Raw genomic sequence first — 15,782 nt, forward strand, 5'->3', positions numbered from 1 at the left:
CTTGTGCCAGTTTTCAAAGAGAATGCTTCCAGTTTTTGCCCATTCAGTATGATATTGGCTGTGGGTTTGTCATAGATAGCTCTTATTATTTTGAGATACATCCCATCAATACCTAAATTATTGAGAGTTTTTAGCATGAAGCATTGTTGAACTTTGTCAAAAGCCTTTTCTGCGTCTATTGAGATAATCATGTGGTTTTTGTCTTTGGTTCTGTTTACATGCCGGATTACATTTATTGATTTTCATGTGTTGAAGCAGCCTTGCATTGCAGGGATGCAGCCCAGTAGATCATGGTGGATAAGCTTTTTGATGTGCTGCTGGATTCGGTTTGCCAGTATTTTATTGAGGATTTTTGCATCAATGTTCATCAAGGATATTGGTCTAAAATTCTCTTTTTTGTTTGTGTCTCTGCCAGGCTTTGGTATCAGGATGATGCTGGCCTCATAAAATGAGTTAGGGAGGATTCCCTCTTTTTCTATTGATTGGAATAGTTTCAGAAGGAATGGTACCAGCTCCTCCTTGTACCTCTGGTAGAATTCGGCTGTGAATCCATCTGGTCCTGGACTCTTTTTGGTTGATAAGCTATTGATTATTGCCACAATTTCAGAGCCTGTTATTGGTCTATTCAGAGATTCAACTTCTTCATGATATAGTCTTGGGAGGGTGTATGTGTCGAGGAATTTATCCATTTCTTCTAGATTTTCTATTTTATTTGTGTAGAGGTGTTTGTAGTATTCTCTGGTGGTAGTTTGTATTTCTGTGGGATCGGTGGTGATATCCCCTTTATCTTTTTTATTGCAACTATTTGATTCTTCTCTCTTTTCTTCTTTATTAGTCTTGCTAGTGGTCTATCAATTTTGTTGATCTTTTCAAAAAACCAGCTCCTGGATTCGTTAATTTTTTAAAGGGTTTTTTGTATCTCTATTTCCTTCAGTTCCGCTCTGATTTTAGTTATTTTTTGCCTTCTGCTAGCTTTTGAATAAGTTTGCTCTTGCTTTTCTAGTTCTTTTAATTGTGATATTAGGGTGTCAATTTTGGATCTTTCCTGCTTTCTCTTGTGGGCATTTAGTGCTATAAATTTCCCTCTACGCCCTGCTTTGAATGTGTCCCAGAGATTCTGGTATGTTGTGTCTTTGTTCTCGTTGGTTTCAAAGAACATCTTTATTTCTGCTTTCATTTCGTTATGTACCCAGTAGTCATTCAGGAGCAGGTTGTTCATTTTCCATGTAGTTAAGCGGTTTTGAGTGAGTTTCTTAATCCTGAGTTCTAGTTTGATTGCACTGTGGTCTGAGAGTTTGTTATAATTTCTGTTCTTTTACATTTGCTGAGGAGAGCTTTACTTCCAACTATGTGGTCAATTTTGGAATAGGTGTGGTGTAGTGCTGAGAAGAATGTATATTCTGTTGATTTAGGGTGGAGAGTTCGGTAGATGTCTATTAGGTCCACTTGTTGCATAGCTGAGTTCAATTCCTGCATATCCTTGTTAACTTTCTGTCTCATTGATCTGTCTAATGCACACAATGCCTTTCAAAGTCTTATACCAACCTCTGGAGTTGGGCAACATGGCTTTTCCCATTTCTAGGTCCTGTTTCAGCCATCTTGCTATTAATCAACTTTAGGCCCTGTGTTTTTAACCTCCTTGTCAAATTTGTTTCCTTCAGGATGGATTCCATCAAGCTATAGAGGTCTTACAAATGAAACCCTAAATGAAGTTAACTAACAACTTCTACTGAGGCCCCTGGATCAAGTCACTGGCCCTTTGTCTGGCCTAGAGAGTTCCCCTCTGGAGGACACTACCACTGCAGGGCCCCTTCTTTGCCCCTATCCAGCAGGAAGTAGCTAAAGTGGTCATCAACCAATTCCTACAGCAGTTGGGGTGTCCTATTTGGAGGGGGGATTGACAGCTGAAGCCAGCTAGGCTTCTGGGTCAGGTGGGGATGTGGAGAACTTTTCTGTCAAGCTAGAGGATTGTAAATGCACCAGTCAGCATTCTGTAAAAATGGACCAATCAGCACTGTAAAATGGACAAATCAGCACTCTGTAAAATGGACCAATCAGCAGGACATAGGTGGGGCCAAATAAGGGAATAAAAGCTGGCTACCAGAGGCAGTAGTGGCAACATGCTTGGGTCCCCTTCCATGCTATGGAAGCTTTATTCTTTCATTCTTCATAATAAATCTTGCTGCTGCTCACTCTTTGGGTCCACACTACTTTTACGAGCTGTAACACCACGAGGGTCTGTGGCTTCATTCCTGAAGTCAGTGAGACAACACACCCACCAGAAGGAACAAACTCTGGATTTGCCACCTTTAAGGGCTACAACACTCACCACGAGGTCTGCGGCTTCATTCTTGAAGTCAGTGAGACCAAGAACCCACCAGAAGGAATCAATTCTGGACACAAACTCAGAATACTTTAATACTATAATCGTAGTGTGCAATACACTTATAACTCTAATATGAGGCCTCAAAAAGCAAATCTATCAAAAACAATCATAGCTACAGAAGCCTGTTAAGAGATAGGTAATATAAAAATATGTAAAATCAATTAAAATTCAAAATGAGAGAGAAATAAATTTAAAATGTGCAAGTTTTGTTTTTTCTGTGTTTGTTTCTATTCTTTGTGATCTAAGATAAATTGTCATCTCTTTAAAATAACTTGTTATATCTACAAGATGTTTTTTGTAAACCTCATAGTAACCATAATGCAAAAACCTATAATAGATTCACAAAAATTAAAAAGCAGCAAATTAAAACATACTACCATAGAAAATCACTTAACCGGCTGGGCGTGGTGGCTCACACCTGTAATCCCAGCACTTTGGGAGGCCGAGGTGGGTGGATCATGAGGTCAGGAGATCAAGCCCATCCTGGCTAACACGGTGAAACTCTGTACCTACTAAAAAAATAAAAATAAATATTAGCCAGGCGTGATGGTGGGCACCTGTAATCCCAGCTACTCAGGAGGCTGAGGCAGGAGAATGGTGTGAACCCGGGAGGCGGAGCTTGCAGTGAGCCGAGATTGCACCACTGCACTCCTGCCTGGGCGACAGAGCGAGACTCCATCACAATAAATAAATAAATAAATAAATAAGAAAATAACCACAAAAGAAGAGAGTCAGAAAAGAAGAAAGGAAGAGAAGAGTTTCAAAATACCAGAAAACAAGCAACATAATGGCAGTAGCAATTCCCTACTTATCAATAACAACACTGGATTTACATGGACTCAATTCTCCAACTAAAAGGCATAGGGTGGCTGAATGGATAAAGAAACAATACCTAACTACATGCTGCCTATAAGAAACCCACTTCGCCTCTAAACATACAGATAGACTGAAAGTGAAGGGGTGAAAAAAGTTATTGCATGCAACTGGAAACTAAAAAAGAGTGGGAGTAACTACACTTGTATTAGCGGAAATAGACTACAAATCCAAGATTGTAAAAAGGGATAAAGAAGGTTACTACATAATGATTAAGTGGTGAATTCAGCAAGAAAATGTAACCATTATATACATCTATGCACCAACACTGATAGGTCTATACAAATATAAGTATAAAAAACTGATTAAAGTAATTGAATAAAACATTTAAATAAGGATATTCCATGTCATGGATTAGAAGAATTAATACTGCTAAAATAACAATACTATCCAAAGCAATTTACAGATTTAATGCAATCCTTATTAAAAGACCAATGCCATTCTTCACAGAAAAAGGGCAAATGTTAAAATTTATATGAAATCACAAAGACCCTGAAGGCCCAAAGTAATTCTGACCAAAAAAAGAAAATAAAAAGCTGGAGGCATCACATTATCTGACTTCAAAATTTACTGCGAAGATATAATAACCAACTATTCACAATAGTAAAGACATGGAATCTATCCAAATGCCCATCAATGGTAGACTGGATAAAGAAAATGTTGCACATATACACCATGGAATACTATGCAGCCATAAAAAGGAACAAGACCATATCCTTTGTAGGGACATAGACGGAGCTGGAAGCTGTTATCCTCAGCAAACCAACGCAGGGACAGAAAACCAAACACCACATATTCTCACCTGAATGAGCTGAATGACGGGACCACATGGACACATACTGGGCCTGTTGGGGGCAGGGTGTTGCAGGAGGGAGAGCATCAGGAAGAATAGCTAATGCATGCTGGGCTTAATACCTAGGTGATGGGATGATCTGTGAAGCAAACCACCATGGCACACATTTACCTACGTAAGAAACCTGCATATTCTGCACACGTACCCTGGAACTTAAAACAAAAATTAAACAATAAAAAAAAAGCTATAGTAACCAAATTAGCCTAGAACTGGCAAGAAAACAGACACATAGACCAATGAAACAGAATAGAGAACCCAGATATAAACTGATGCATTGACAGCCAACTCATCTTCAACAACAGCACCAAGAGCATACAATGGGAAAAGGAGAGTCTGTTTAATAAACGATGCTGGGAAAACTGGGTAATTACATGTAGAAGGATGAAACTAGACACCTATATCTCACCATACACAAAAATAAAATTAAAATGGATTAAAGGTTAAAATCAAGACCTGGAACTATGACTATGAAACAATTAGATGAAAACTTTGGGGAAGTGTTCCAGGACATTAGTCTGGGCAATGATATTTTGTGTAAGACTCTAAAGCACAGGCAACCAAGAAAGAATAGACAAATGGGATTGAATCAGGCTAAAAAGCTTCTGCACAGCAAAGGAAACAATCAACAATGATTTAAGGTTCTGTATGGGGGATTTGTTAAAGTATAATCAAAATGGAGGACACAGTATAGCCTTAGGTTAACCACTCATAGTCACATAACCAAAATTTAAGCTATCCTGATTTCCCTGAAATGCAATTTCTAACCATTAACAAAAGTTCAGCTTTCCTTTCTTGTTAGTATGATGAAATTGAACCAATTTGTTACAGACAAATAAGCTTATACAGCTCTACTTGCCCAAAAAGGAATATGTTTTTAATAGCCAGTCACAATAGAGGTCAATGCACTTCCTCACGGATGCTTTATATGCTGCACTGTAACTCTCATGTCAAGTTTCTTATTACTTTTGATTTGAAGTCTTTCGGTTTGTGAACTCTTCTTTTGTATGTATGATAACCTGCATATTCCTTTTTTACTTGACCTGACTTTATTTTTATGGGGTCCTCCATGGTGTTTGGGTTTCTCACAGTGTGGCAGTCTCAGGATAATATCATAGTACTTTTCACCAGGCAGCTGTCTTCTATGAGCAAGGTCTCCAGGAGAAAGGAAGTGGAAGCTCTTGTGGTCTGGAACAGTAAGCCCACACAATCTCTCTCTCTCTCTCTTTTTTTTTTTTTTTTTGAGACAGAGTCTTGCTCTGTTGCCCTGGCTGGAGTGCAGTGGCGTGATCTTGGCTTACCACAAGCTCTGCCTCCTGGGTTCAAGCAATTCTCCCGTCTTAGCTTCCCATGTAGCTGGGATTACAGGCATGTGCCACCATGCCCAGTTAGGTTTTTTTTTTTTTTTTGCATTTTTAGTAGAGATGGGGTTTCACCATATTGGCCAGGCTGGTCTCGAGCTCCTGACCTTGTCATCTGCCTGACTCAGCTTCCCAAAGTGCTGGAATTACAGGCGCAAGCCACCACACCTGGCCAGCCCACACAATATCTCTTCAGCAATATTCAGTAGGTTAGGGGAGTCACAGAGCTCACCCAACTCAAGGGGAGAAAACAAAGGACCCTTATTCCCCCTTTATACACTTCATGATGATGAGAGTATCAAAGTGCTTGTTGCAATATTTATTTCACCAAGGAGGAAAAGGTCAATTTGGACCAGAAAGGTCAGAAAAAGTTATATAGGGAAGGCAGGTGATAAGCTGGTTTTAAAGGATATGGAGCATTTGAAAAACTGGAATGTGCATAAGGCTGGAAATATCAAATATTCAAATATAGAACAGGAACAGTGATGAAAAGACTTACAAAATTCTTAGCAAAATGAGAATTATATTTCTTTCTCAACTTTTTTGTTCTAACAGCGAAAGCAACAGTGGGGATCAGCATCAGCTTGGGCAAGTAAGTTTCTCTAGTCATAAATAGGCTGATTCAACTGAAAAAAATGTTTCTTTAAGTAAGTTCAGCTCATTTGAAGAAGGGTGAATTTGTGTCTAAGGATTTTGTGAGACTAACTGGGAAAAGTCAGTCAGAGTTTAGTTTGAGGCGAGAAGTGCTTATTGTTGACACTCTACCTAATTATAGGGAAATGTGTGCAGTTAGTCCTGAGACCAGATGCAGGGTAGAAAGAAAGAGGCGTGATGTAGCAGCCATTGATTAGGCAATTTGGGTTTAGCATGCCCAGTCAATGCCCTCAGAGGGTCAACAGTGTATAAAATTTAGTCCTTGAAGGCGTCTTTTAAAGTTTCATTCAAAAGATTTTAATCATTGTGACCATAATTTTCTGAGAAGAGGCTTTTATGAGATTTGTTATTCACAGATAAACAGTTGTCTAATTTGTGTGTGTGTGTGTGTGTGTGTGTGTACATGTGTGCATGCGTGCATTTGTGCATGTGTGCCTATCTAGCCTCTTTTGAACACAATGACTGGCACCTGGTAGATAATATTGTTGAATGAATTGTATTATTCATATTCTCTCACTGCCAATTTGAAGAATCTACATTGTTTCCAAAGTTTTGCACATATAATACTAAAACAAAAAAGGACATGTTTTAGTAATACGTGCCAATTACAAATTAACCATTCCTGCCTGGAATAAGCATAGGTTTTGTTAAATAGTTCAATTTTCAAAATTTGTCTCATGTTATTTCCAATCCTTTTCTTTTTAAAGCTGATATATTTTGAATTTACGAATGTGAAAGTTGAACTTCAAAAAATAAAGGGAGAGGAAACAAAGCTCTTGAAAAATATTTAAAGTATCTTTTAATGCGTTATAACATACTGGAGAGAAATCAGATCAATGTGTTTCAATGTTACAACATAGATTTCTCCTCCCCTCCAGGATAAAGGACTAATTTATTTAATTTGGTTCAGAGCACTGAATATTCCAAGCTACAGCCTTGTGGGTAAGAGCATTATCTTAGTGTTCGGATTTAACAAAGGTCAACGTCTTGTGCAGTTTACATAGCATCTACTCTCAGTAGCTTTTGCTTCTTGAGCTCTACGTGGCTCCTCAGAAGCTGTTAGGCTTAACAAACAAAAATAAAGTAAAATCAGATATGGTATGGGGCCTTGGGACTCAGAAACCTTCATCCTTAGAAAATCAGTTAAGCCTTCAGAGGCTAGAAGAGAGAGTGCGTGTGATTGGTAGGCAAAGCAAAGAAAGATTAGTACAAGTTGGCAGCTGGATAAAACCTTACACCTGCGCAAAAATAAGTCTCCCTCATAATAAAACCCAAAGATAACCCGGGTCGGGGAGGAGAAAAGTGTCTCTCATCTGTCCCATCAACGCAAATTAGTGAAACCTGCCTCAGATGAAGTGCGAAGGCCAGTCTTGCAGGGAGAGTTTCAACCTCTCCCCACGAGATGGGCTAGACATCACCTGCCCAAGCTCTCTCCCGACCTGCTAGAGCCGAAAGGGCGGAGGCGGAGAGGCTGCAGCCGGGAGTAGCACCGCACATCCGGGAACGCCAGCAGCCGGCTGAGGGCTGCATAACTGATGGGAGGCCGAGCGCGATAACAGCGCCTCGGGGGAGTAGGGCAAGGCGGCCGGACCCCTCCCATCCCTCCTTTTCTTCAGCGTCCTGCCCGCGGCACTGGCTGCGGGCGCCGGGCCACCTGCGAGTGTGCGCAGGGACCGCGGACACCCGCGGCGGCGAGCTGAGGGAGAAGTCTCCACGAGGACCGAGGCGGACCCTCTGGCGCCATGCGCGCCCTCCCCGGCCTGCTGGGGGAGAGGGCGCCTACGCCCCGGCTGCTCTTCCTCCTCCAGTGCCTTCTCGCCGCCGCGCGCCCAAGCTCTGCGGACGGCAGTGCCCCAGGTGTGATGGGTACAGGGGCCAGGGTAAGGAGGGCGGAGGGCGCTCGAGGCTCGGGTCCCCGCGGGCGGAGGGCATCGCCGGCGCGCCGGGCAGGGGTGGCGGGGAGAGGCGCGGGGATGCTGGTGAGGGCGGGTGGCGAGAGTCGTCGGCGGCCTCCCATTGGCTACGTTTGTGTCACCTAAGCTGAATCCTGGAACTGGTGTGGCTGGTGCTCCTGCGCTCTTTGAGGCGAGTCTTGAACAAACAGCGCCCCGAGAGTTGGGCGAGTAGGTAACAGGGCAGAGTGTGGTTTTTCCTAGGAAGACGGCAGTGGGGTGTGTGGGTGGATGCAGGGACCAGATAGCGATTTGGCTTGTGCAAATGTGGCATGAATTTTGAAAGCCACATTTCCCCAAGGCCTACCCCCTTTTCTTGATTCGAGGGTAAGGCTGGAGTATCAGCTTTTTCCCTCCTCTTGGCAGGTGGGATGGCTTTGAGGATTTTTTTTTATTTTTTCTTTTTGATACAGAGTTTTGCTCTTGTTGCCCAGGCTGGAGTGCAATGGCGTGATCTCGGCTCACCGGAACCTCCTCTTCCCGGGTTCAAGCGATTCTTCTCTCAGCCTCCAGAATAGCTGGGATTACAGGCATGCGCCACCACGCCCGGCTAATTTTATATTTTTAGTAGAGACCGGGTTTCTCCACATTGGTCAGTCTGGTCTCCAGCTCCAAACCTCAGGTGATCTGCCTGCTTCAGCCTTGCAAAGTGCTAGGATTACAGGCCTGAGCCACCTCACCTTGCCGAGGATATTTTTTTAGAGCTGAGTGGGGGAAAAAACATCATAACCAACTAGCCAACCAAAGATCCACAACTTAAAGGATAACGTGTGTGTATCTTCATTTTATACCGTGGTCTTTGAAAACAAAATGTGTGTGTGCGTGTGTGTGTGTGTGTTATTTTTGCTTGTTGTTTTATTAAGACACTTTGACAGAGGGATTATGTGCGAAATATTACCAAAGCCAACATGAAAGTTGCCATTTTACCTTCACCTGTTTATAATTACTTTTCATACTGAAAGGATTCCATCCAACCTATTGCAAGTTTCTGTGTCATAAATGTTAGCAGCCAGTAAGGGTAATAAAACACCACCTCTCAAGCTGGTAAATATTGGCCACCAGTAACTAAAATTGGGACATTATTCTGCAAAAAGTTTTCAAATTCTCATGGGAATTTATTTTCATGGGCTTGTAATATGTGGAATTTTTGTAACACACCATAGAGAAAGAAGGATAATCAAAAGGTAACACTATTAATTTTTATAAATGCCTTTTAAAAGGTCTAGTTGTTAACAACTTGGATAGAACATCTTGGGTTGCTTCAGTTCTAAATTTCCTTGTGCCACATCTCTTTTCCGTAATACTACTTATAAAGAATTGTCCAGGCCTGTAATCCCAGCACTTTGGTGTGCTGAGGTGGGAGGATGGCTGGAATCCAGGAGTTCAAGACCACCCTGGCAGCATAGCAAGGTCCCTTCTTTATTAAAAAAAAAAATTTAAAAGTGCTCTTGTGGTGATGTACACCTGTAGTCCCAGGTGCTTGGGATGCCAAGGCAGAAAGATTGCTTCAGCCCAAAGTTTGAGGCTGCAGTGAGCTATGATTGTGATGGTACCAGTAAGATCTAGCCTGGGTGACAGCACAAAACTGTCTCAAAAAAAAAAAAAAAAAAAAAAAGAAAAGAAAAAGAAACAGAATTGCCCAGTTCATTTTTCCCCCTTCTGGGTATCTCCAATTCTTCTATCCCTGGTTCACCTCAGAGTGTTGCAGTTCTGAGAACCAGTGCATTCTGGATTCATTGTAGAACTTTGATTCTCTACTTGACTGTATGTCAGAATCACCAGAGAGCTTGAAAAATCCTGATACGAGAGGTGGAGCCAAGATAGCCGAATAGGAACAGCTCTGGTCTACAGCTCCCAGCATGAGCAATGCAGAAGATGGGTGATTTCTGCATTTCCATCTGAGGTACTGGGTTCAGCTCACTAGGGTGTGCCAGACAGTGGGCACAGGACAGTGGGTGCAGTGCACTGTACGTGAGCCAAAGCAGGGCGAGGCATTGCCTCACTTGGGAGGTGCAAGGGGTCAGGGAGTTCCCTTTCCTAGTCAAACAAAGGGGTGATAGATGGCACCTGGAAAATTGGGTCACTCCCACCCTAATACTGCGCTTTTCTGATGGGCTTAAAAAACAGCACACCAGGAGATTATATCCGGCACCTGGCTCGGAGGGTTCTACGCCCACAGAGTCTCGCTGATTGCTAGCACAGCAGTCTGAGATCAAACTGCAAGGTGGCAGTGAGTCTGGGGGAGGGGCGCCCACCATTGCGCAGGCTTGCTTAGGTAAACAAAGCAGCCAGGAAGCTCGAACTGGGTGGAGCCCACCACAGCTCAAGGAGGCCTGCCTGCCTCCGTAGGCTCCACCTCTGGGGGCAGGGCACAGATAAGCAAAAAGACAGCAGTAACCTCTGCAGACTTAAATGTCCCTGTCTAACAGCTTTGAAGAGAGCAGTGGTTCTCCCAGCATGCAGCTGGAGATTTGAGAATGGACAGACTGCCTCAAGTGGGTCCCTGACCCCTGACCCCCGAGCAGCTTAACTGGGAGGCACCCCCCGTAGGGGAAGACTGACACCTCACACGGCCGGGTACTCCTCTGAGACAAAACTACCAGAGGAACGATCAAACAGCAGCATTCCCGGTTCACAAAAATCCGCTGTTCTGCAGCCACTGCTGCTGACACCCAGGCAAACAGGGTCTGGAGTGGACTTCTAGCAAACTCCAACAGACCTGCAGCTGAGGGTCCTGTATGTTAGAAGGAAAACTAACAAACAGAAAGGACATCTACACCAAAAACCCATCTGTACATCACCATCATCAAAGACCAAAAGTAGATAAAATCACAAAGATGGGGAAAAAACAGAGCAGAAAAACTGGAAACTCTAAAAATCAGAGCGCCTCTCCTCCTCCAAAGGAACGCAGTTCCTCACCAGCAACAAAACAAAGCTGGACAGAGAATGACTTTGATGAGTTGAGAGAAGAAGGCTTCAGTCGATCAAAGTACACCGAGCTACAGGAGGAAATTCAAACCAAAGGCAAAGAAGTTAAAACCTTTGAAAAAAATTTAGATGAATGTATAACTAGAATAACCAATACAGAGAAGTGCTTAAAGGAGCTGATGGAGCTGAAAGCCAAGGCTGGAGAACTACATGAAGAATGCAGAAGCCTCAGGAGCCAATGCGATCAACTGGAAGAAAGGGTATCAGTGATGGAAGATGAAATGAATGAAATGAAGCGAGAAGGGAAGTTTAGAGAAAAAAGAATAAAAAGAAACAAACAAAGCCTCCAAGAAATATGGGACTATGTGAAAAGACCAAATCTACATCTGATTGGTGTACCTGAAAGTGACGGGGAGAACGGAAACCAGTTGGATAACACTCTGCAGGATATTATCCAGGAGAACTTCCCCAATCTAGCAAGGCAGGCCAACATTCAGATTCAAGAAATACAGAGAACTCCACAAAGATACTCCTTGAGAAGAGCAAATCCAAGACACATAATTGTCAGATTCACCAAAGTCGAAATGAAGGAAAAAATGTTAAGGGCGGCCAGAGAGAAAGGTCGGGTTACCCACAAAGGGAAGGCCATCAGACTAACAGCAGATCTCTCGGCAGAAACTCTACAAGCCAGAAGAGAGTGGGGGCCAATATTCAACATTCTTAAAGAAAAGAATTTTCAACCCAGAATTTCATATTGAGCCAAACTAAGCTTCATAAGTGAAGGAGAAATAAAATACTTTACAGACAAGCAAATGTTGAGAGATTTTGCCACCACCAGACCTGCCCTAAAAGAGCTCCTGAAGGAAGCACTAAACATGGAAAGGAACAACTGTTACCAGCCACTGCAAAATCATGCCAAATTGTAAAGACCATCGAGGCTAGGAAGAAACTGCATCAATTAACGAGCAAAATAACCAACTAACATCATAATGACAGGATCAAACTCACACATAACAATATTAGCTTTAAATGTAAATGGACTAAATGCTCCAATTAAAAGACACAGACTGGCAAATTGGATAAAGAGTCAAGACCCATCAGTGTGCTGTATTCAGGAAACCCATCTCACCTGCAGAGACACACACAGGCTCAAAATAAAAGGATGGAGGAAGATCTACCAAACAAATGGAAAACAAAAATAGGCAGGGGTTGCAATCCTAGTTTCTGATAAAACAGACTTTAAACCAACAAAGAACAAAGGAGACAAAAAAGGCCATTACATAATGGTAAAGGGATCAATTCAACAAGAAGAGCTAACCATCCTAAATATATATGCACCCAATACAGGAGCACCCAGATACATAAAGCAAGTCCTGAGTGACCTACAAAGAGACTTGGACTCCCACACAATAATAATGGGAGACTTTAACACCCCACTGTCAGTATTAGACAGATCAATGAGACAGAAAGTTAACAAGGATACCCAGGAATTGAACTCAGCTCTGCACCAAGTGGACCTAATAGACATCTACAGAACTCTCCACCCCAAATCAACAGAATATACATTTTTTTCAGCACCACACCACACCTATTCCAAAATTGACCACATAGTTGGAAGTAAAGCACACCTCAGAAAATGTAAAAGAACAGAAATTATAACAAACTGTCTCTCAGACCACAGTGCAATCAAACTAGAACTCAGGATTAAGAAACTCACTCAAAACCGCTCAACTACATGGAAACTGAACAACGTGCTCCTGAATGACTACTGGGTACATAATGAAATGAAGGCAGAAATTAAAGATGTTCTTTGAAACCAATGAGAACAAAGACACAACATACCAGAATCTCTGGGACACATTCAAAGCAGTGTGTAGAGGGAAATTTATAGCACTAAATGCCCACAAGAGAAAGCAGGAAAGATCCAAAATTGACACCCTAACATCACAATTAAAAGAACTAGAAAAGCAAGAGCAAACACATTCAAAAGCTAGCAGAAGGCAAGAAATAACTAAAATCAGAGCAGAACTGAAGGAAATAGAGACACAAAAAAACCCTTCAAAAAATTAATGAATCCAGGAGCTGATTTTTTTGAAAGGATCAATAAAATTGATATACCACTAGCAAGACTAATAAAGAAGAAAAGAGAGAAGAATCAAATAGATGCAATAAAAAATGATAAAGGGGATATCACCACTGATCCCACAGAAATACAAACTACCATCAGAGAATACTACAAACACCTCTATGCAAATAAACTAGAAAATCTAGAAGAAATGGATAAATTCCTCGACACGTACACTCTCCCAAGGCTAAACCAGGAAGAAGTTGAATCTCTAAATAGACCAATAACAGGCTCTGAAGTTGTGGCAATAATCAATAGCTTAGCAACCAAAAAGAGTCCAGGACCAGATGGATTCACAGCCAAATTCTACCAGAGGTCCAGGGAGGAACTGGTACCATTCCTTCTGAAACTATTCCAATCAATAGAAAAAGAGGGTATCCTCCTTAACTCATTTTATGAGGCCAGCATCATCCTGATACAAAAGCCGGGCAGAGACACAACCAACAAAGAGAATTTTAGACCAATATCCTTGATGAACATTGATGCAACAATCCTCAATAAAATACTGGCAAACCAAATCCAGCAGCACATCAAAAAGCTTATACACCATGATCAAGTGGGCTTCATCCCTGGGATGCAAGGCTGGTTCAACATACGCAAATCAATAAATGTACTCCAGCATATAAACAGAACCAAAGAAAGAAACCACATGATTATCTCAATAGATGCAGAAAAGACCTTTGACAAAATTCAACAACACTTCATGCTAGAAACTCTCAATAAATTAGGTATTGATGGGGCGTATCTCAAAATAATAAGAGCTATCTATGACAAACCCACAGCCAATATACTGAATGGGCAGAAACTGGAAGCATTCCCTTTGAAAACTGGCACAAGACATGGATTCCCTCCCTCACCACTCGTATTCAACATAGTGTTGGAAGTTCTGGCCAGGGCAATGAGGTAGGAGAAGGAAATACAGGGAATTCAATTAGGAAAAGAAGAAGTCAAATTCTGCCTGTTTGCAGATGACATGATCTGGAAAACCCCATTGTCTCAGCCCAGAATCTCCTTAAGCAGATAAGCAACTTCAGAAAAGTCTCAGGATACAAAATCAATGTACAAAAATCACAAGCATTCTTATACACCAATCACAGACAAACAGAGAGCCAAATCATGTGTGAACTCCCATTCACAATTGCTTCAAAGAGAATAAAATACCTAGGAATCCAACTTACAAGGGATGTGAAGGACCTCTTCAAGGAGAACTACAAACCACTGCTGAATGAAATAAAAGAGGATACAAACAAATGGAAGAACATTCGATGCTCATGGGTAGGAAGAATCAATATTGTGAAAATGGCCATACTGCCCAAGGTAATTTATAGATTCAGTGCCATCCCCATCAAGCTTACCAATGACCTTCTTCACAGAATTGGAAAAAAACTACTTTAAAGTTCATATGGAACCAAAAAAGAGCCTGCATTGCCAAGTCAATCCTAAGCCAAAAGAACAAAGCCGGATGCATCACGCTACCTGACTTCAAACTATCCTACAAGGCTAGAGTAACCAAAACAGCATGGTACTGGTACCAAAACAGAGATATAGGTCAATGGAACAGAAGAGAGCCCTCAGAAATAATGCTGCATATCTACAACTATCTGATCTTTGACAAACCTGACAAAAGCAATGGGGAAAGGATTCCCTATTTAATAAATGGTGCTGGGAAAACTGTCTCGCCATATGTAGAAAGCTGAAACTGGATCCCTTCCTTACACCTTATATAAAAATTAATTCAAGATGGATTGAAGACTTACATGTTAGACCTAAAACCATAAAAACCCTAGAAGAAAACCTAAGCATTACCATTCAGGACATAGGCATGGGCAAGGACTTCATGTCTAAAACACCAAAAGCAATGGCAACAAAAGCCAAAATTGACAAATGGGATCTAATTAAACTAAAGTGCTTCTGCACAGCAAAAGAAACTACCATCAGAGTGAACAGGCAACCTACAAAATGGGAGAAAATTTTCACAACCTACTCATCTGACAAAGGGCTAATATCCAGGATCTACAATAAATTCAAACAAATTTACAAGAAAAAAACAAACAACCCCATCAAAAAGTGGGCAAAGGATACGAACAGACACTTCTCAAAAGAAGACATTTATGCAGCCAAAAAAGACATGAAAAAATGCTCATTATCACTGGCCATCAGAGAAATGCAAATCAAAACCACAATGAGATAGCATCTCACAGCAGTTAGAATGGCCATCATTAAAAAGTCAGGAAACAACAGGTGCTGGAGAGGATGTGGAGAAATAGGAACACTTTTACACTGTTGGTGGGACTGTAAACTAGTTCAACCATTGTGGAAGTCAGTGTGGTGATTCCTCAGGGATCTAGAACTAGAAATACCATTTGACCCAGCCATCCCATTACTGGGTATATACCCAAAGGACTATAAATCATGCTGCTATAAAGACACATGCACACGTATGTTTATTGCGGCACTATCCACAATAGCGAAGAGTTGGAACCAACCCAAATGTCCAACAACGATAGACTGGATTAAGAAAATGTGGCACATATACACCATGGAATACTATGCAGCCCTAAAAACCGATGAGTTCATGTCCTTTGTAGGGACATGGATGAAACTGGAAATCATCATTCTCAGTATACTATTGCAAGGACAAAAAAGCAAACAC

The 15,782-nt window shown here is 41.7% G+C and overlaps 1 pseudogene; it reads left to right on the top strand.

Annotated features, from left to right (window-relative positions):
• Positions 1–7,866: 7,866 nt before the first annotated feature.
• Positions 7,867–15,782, top strand: part of LOC100590117 — a 46,648-nt pseudogene continuing 38,732 nt past the window's right edge.

This window comes from Nomascus leucogenys, chromosome 12, assembly GCF_006542625.1.
Source record: "Nomascus leucogenys isolate Asia chromosome 12, Asia_NLE_v1, whole genome shotgun sequence".
Lineage (NCBI taxonomy): Eukaryota > Metazoa > Chordata > Mammalia > Primates > Hylobatidae > Nomascus > Nomascus leucogenys.